Raw genomic sequence first — 6,000 nt, forward strand, 5'->3', positions numbered from 1 at the left:
TTTTGTCCCTCTATGGTATTCGTTTTCCCTACTATAAAGAGGATGTGCTTGGTCCTCAAGCAGAACGATGTATTAATGTTTACATATTGCCATATGTTGATACCCTGTCTTACAAATGTTCTGATTGATGTTTATGTGACTTTTTCATTCCTCAATAAAAATCTAATAATTTAAAAAAAAAAAAAAATACCAAAATAGGCCATGTCATTAAGGGGAACTTTATTCTGCGTTGCGTTCACAGTAAGGATCCATTGCCCAGGACCACCACAGATCAGATGTTTTCCAGGCAAGTATACTTGTGCACTGAGCTGATTTCCGCAGGAAGCAGACAGCTTCATTCCTACTGCAGTGGCCAGGTTTGGTATTTCAGAGAAAGATCCCATTCAATTTAATGTGAACTAAGCATGCAATATCAAGCCTGACCACTACAATATGAACTGAACCATCTACGTATCGCAGAATTCACTTCAATACATGAGTGAGAATGGGTGAACAGCTGGGGTCGTGTGCAATGGACTTCAGCTATTCTACTATCAATTGGAGGGAAGGCAGAAAAAGCCAGGACTTGGGCATGACCTATAGTCTATGTAGTCTTACAGACCTGTGAATCCAGTCATACTGCAGTGGTCAGATTTGGTATTGCATACAAGGTCCAATTCATTTCAATGTAAGCTAGGCATGCAATACCAAATCTGGCCACTACAATAAAAGCTGAGCTGTCTACTTGCTGCAAAATTCTGTTCAGTATATGAGTGCTAATGGCTGATCAGCAGGGGTCCTGGGCGATAGATCCCAACTATTTTATCAATTGGAGGGTAGACATAAAAAACTAGGACTCGGGCATGACCTATAGTCGATGTAGTCGTATAAAACTGTGAATCCAGTGACGTGTGCTGACTTGAATAATGGTTTTATAGAAAGGACATATAATCAAGAGATTTTTTATTTTAGATTTTTTTTAAATCAAGCCAGAAATACGATGCATTTCGAGGTACGCTGACCTCTTCCTCAGATAGCTGGGTAGCTATAGTTTATAGCAGATCAAAAGCCCACGGGGAAAATAGCTTAGGAGGAATAAAATGACTGGATAAAAACAAACACTTAATAAATGAATAGTTACAATAAAATTGCATGTGAGATAAAATTAGAAAAAGTCTATAAAGAGGTACATGATACATTTTACATATAAAATGCATAAATAAATAAATAGAAAATATGGTGCCTAGGATGTGGATTTCAGTGTTCCTGGCCGGATAGGTTTGCAGTAGCTTGGATTAGTATCACTGGTATGGTCCAGATCTTGCTAAATGTATGTGTGGATTAAAACAATAATCATTTGTATAAACACATTTTTTGTAGTTTAAAACTAGAATAAAAATATGTAGTGTGAGTAAATGCAAAACAGCTACAAATCCTTTTCTGTTGTTATTCCAATGGCAGTCCTTCATATCTGCACCATTGCCTTGTGACATTGATTATTTATCATGTGCTAAGTTTTTTCTCTGGCACATGAGCCTGACTAAGACCTTTCTTTCGTCTGCTTACCTCCTACAAATAATAGTATTTATATCACTATTCACTTGGCTTTTACTTTAATCTCTTGCTTGTTGATTTAGTTTTAAGTTTTTTTTTGTCTTTGATGCTTTTCCATTTTACAGCTGTTGCATATTGCCATGTAATTTAATCCATTTTTGGAGTGCTCAGATTGTTACTCTTAGCAATCTTACCAGTTCTGTATAATCTCTATCCAATAAAAAGTAAGTAATATAGGTTTTCACATTGTGTTGATGTTCCAGCTCAGCTGCAGCATCGTACATATATGGCTTCAATCTATGTGATCATGTTAGTGTGTTACGCTTCATTTACAAGTTCATGGTAGGATCACAAATGTTTCCCGTTAACTTCAATGTGAAACACTGCATTGCAAGATTGCACTGCATGTGAGTGCCATGTGATATCTTCCAACATCCCATTGAAAACAATGGAGGAGCTTGTTCCATGGAACGCCCAAAGATAGAACATACATGTTTTTTTTTTCTCTTGTGTATGAATCTATTTAAAATAATGGATATCATAATTGTCAAGTTTTTTGCACACCACACAAAACTTGTGTGAGAATTTTATGCGTGTTAATGAAGCAGCAGCTTTGACAGCGCAGAAAGGGAGCAGTGGAGAAGGTAAGCATGCGACTCACATCTTTAGATTCAGCGTGCCAGTTTCTATGAGTCCATAAGCTTAGTTTATGTGGCTTATCGGAGCTGGCAGACTTCCTCAAATTGACCTCAAACACACGCTGGACCCAACTGCATAGGAAACCAAGTAGCATATTAGTATACTTCTGAAGTGTGGAAGGAAACTGGGAAACCCACAAGAGCACACAACCTCCATACTGATGTTGTCCTTGGTCAAATTTAAATCGAGCCCAAGAGATCAGAACTAACCTTTAAGCCAGCTTGCCTCCTTCTCAAGATCAAACTTATTAATTCCTGTTAAAACTATAAAATATACGATGCATGTAATAGTTTGAATAAAATACAATATATTATATACAGTTCACACCACAGCAGATAACATTCTTATTTCTGATGATCTTCTAAAACTAAAAACTTGTATTATACAATGAGAATATAAATGGTATAAAAATGAAGCAAACAAAATCTACTTTTTTTTTTACATTCTGAAACATACAACTAAAAAAATTATAGAAATCATACACTAAAATGTAAAACCACAAAATGCAGCCTCAGGGCTCAGTCACACGGGCGCATCGGTGCCCGTGTTCCTGCATGAAGAAGACAGCCGCACTGCAGGTGCTGATGATTCTCCGCACCGCCGGAAGAAAGAACACATGACTGGCAATGGGGGCGGTCACATGTTATTTCTTCCGGCGGTGCGGAGACTCGTCCGCATCTGCAGTATGGCCATCTTATAGTGTGACTGAGCCCTCAGCAAACAAAAACAAAATATCAGCACCTCAATGAGCTTTGTTAATCAAAAAGTAATTTATGAAAAACTGACTGTGTCTATAAAGGGTGATTAAGTTAAAATAATTGAAAGTATTTCATTAAAAATAGTGCTAAATTTTTGCTTGTAAAGACAATGCAATTAAACACATATAACAACACACATAACAAGCTGCCTTTACATTATCAATGGCTGAGCACCTAGAAGGTGAGTGAGGAGACTCAAATGGTCATGCACACTCCTCCGGGTAATATGCAAATAAGGGAGCCACCTATTGCATGACAGCCTTCCTTCAAGCCTTCATTCCTTTACTCACCGTGCTCTCCCTAAGGAGAAACGATAGCATTTCTGACCCCCGTCCCAGACCTCTCACTAGTCATTGTTACAAGGCTTGTTTAAAAAGTCTGGCTTTGGTTTGAAAGAATGCTGTCTTCCAATAGGTGGCACTGTGGAGGTTTTATTCCATCTCCCTTATTTGCATATCACCCAGAGGAGCATGCATGGCAATTTGAGTCTTCTCTCTCACCGTCTAGGTGCTCTCCGTAAGGAGAAAAGATAGTGTTTCTGACCCCCATCCCAGGCCTCTCACTAGCAAAACTAGACTACTACTGTACACCGATGAAGGGCAAATACCCTGAAACAACTGTAAGTAGATTGAGTCTGGCTTTTCTTTTAATTCCCAGTCATTGTTACAAGGCTTGTATAAAGAGTCTGACTTTGGCTTGAAGGAATGCTGCCCTCCAATAGGTGGCGCTGCAAAGGTATTATTTCATTTCCTTTATAGTCATACAATAATCACATATGTGCTGACATTTTTTAAGAAAATGTGATTATTGTCAGAATGTATTTTAGTAGGAAAAATCAAGCAATAAAATTCTATTATAAGGAAGCATACATGTTATATTGATGAGACGCACAAAGGATTCTTCAGCAACATCTGATAAGTCCAAGACCCATTAAGAAAAAGATCTTCTTTACTTCTCTGCTAGAAGATATCATGTACAAGGAATGGAACAATGTGGGGATGCAGGATATTATTTGAGTGGCTAAATAGGAAAACTTTAAATGAAAGAATGCACCAGCACTGATAAGATTCATACATATCAATAACATTATCTGTAGCAGGAAAAATAAGGTCATACTTTTCAAAGCACTGAAGTGAGACTGCAGGTTTGGGATTTGGATTTGTGACTCATTGCTCCTCATCCGTCTGGTGTGCATTAGAAGAAAGTGAATTAACAACAAGTTAGCAACACAATATATTAGAAAAGGTGGAAAAGAGCCTACGGCAAAAATGTCACGGACCGATTTTTAAGAATTTGGGCAGTCGATAGTCCGTACTCTGTTGTATTTTCATTCCTGATATTCTGCAGCTTTAAGCCATACCTGTACCAACCAAATGGAAGGCTGGAAATCAGTGAAATTAGCAGAGAAGCCTGAATCAACCACGGGGCCATGGTGGAGATCCTGGTCTTCAGGAAGACAAATAGTTTATAGTTGTAGGTTACAATTCTCACACAGTAGAAGACACAGAGGATGGTGGCAATCCAGAGACTGCTGTAGAATATGAACATAAACAGAATATTTCCGGTTGATAGCAGAATATTATTTTGCAGAAGCCCTGGGAAAAATAGGTAGATACTATTCCAAATTATGATACAGAAAAAATACAAGGCTCTGGAAATGGCCAAGGAGGTCAGGATCTTATCAGAGGGCTGGAGAGATTTCAGCCTTTTCCATTTCATTGCATTAGCAGCCACAATAATCAGATTTATTGTGAGACCCAGCAGGTAGATCACATAGAGCACAGCAGTAAGAATATATTGGATAGGAGATTCTGTCATCATTAGTGAGAATCTTCTTTCCCAGATGCACAATCTCTCCTGTCGTGTCTGTTCTCAGATTTTGTGTACAGATCAGATCATTTCAGGTTTTTTATGATAGATCTGTGTCCATCACTCATGAAAATTCTTCCAGAATGGCTGTATTCCATGCAAATCTTAACTTCTGGCTCCAGCTGGATGCAAACATATGTACTTAGTGGAAAAAAACAAATGTGCATAAAAAACAATAATTATTCTTTTGGTTCACCTCAGTAAAATATCAGATTAAATATCTCTGATCTGATAAAATTGGAGATTTTTTTCTCTATGTTCCTTCTGAAAGCTATTAATGGCCTGTCGCCAGGGTAAATCATCAATAGTAGAACAGTGGGGATCAATTGCTGGGGATCTACACAGTGCAGCCATTTTCAAAGTCATTGTGCTTGTGCACTGAGCTGAATTCTGTATTTATAACACCTTGTAGTGGGCTGGAGCATGGTTACATGCACGACGAAAAAGTTCCGGTCAATCAAAGATTCATGCGCATTATGATGCGCACGGCGATTATACTTAGGTCACACGGACGTTTTGGCTGCAACGAAAAACGCTGCTAGGTGCAGACTTTTTCACCGAAACGCTGGCCTCGATCACACGATTTTTTAGAGCACATCCGTTATGCACACAGCAAATTGTGTGAGAAAAACGGCCGTGTGACTAAGCCCTTAGGACTTGTGTTGGAAAAGTACTTTAAAATGTTGCAGAATATCGAAAGTCCTCAAGGATTTGGGCCTATAATGCATTCTCGAATTCTGCAAAACATATCCCTACTGCAACATGGTGGCAAGGTCTCTGCACTGCACAACCTCCGACACCTCTTGCATCTCACTTACTCCAGATTCCGGCATCTTCTGCTGCATGTGATGGAATCTGGTCTATGTTTGGTTTTATTCATACCATATCAAGAAACAAACTGACCTGTGAAATGGTAGAAAAGCTTGTTTCAATCTGTGCAAACCTAAAGTTTTTAGAAGTCCATGAGAAAAATTAAGAGGAAGAGGAAGATAAATCAGAAAACAATACTAGTAGTTCAGAAAGGAGATAAACTGCAGGTATATATTGTGTCTTCTGTTTCTTTTTTTTAACGTACCACTCAGAGGGTAGACCTGCTATGGAGCTTAAATATTGAGGTGGACATTAACTTTATTTGCTGTTG

This window comes from Eleutherodactylus coqui, chromosome 1, assembly GCF_035609145.1.
Source record: "Eleutherodactylus coqui strain aEleCoq1 chromosome 1, aEleCoq1.hap1, whole genome shotgun sequence".
In the NCBI taxonomy this organism is placed as follows: Eukaryota; Metazoa; Chordata; class Amphibia; order Anura; family Eleutherodactylidae; genus Eleutherodactylus; species Eleutherodactylus coqui.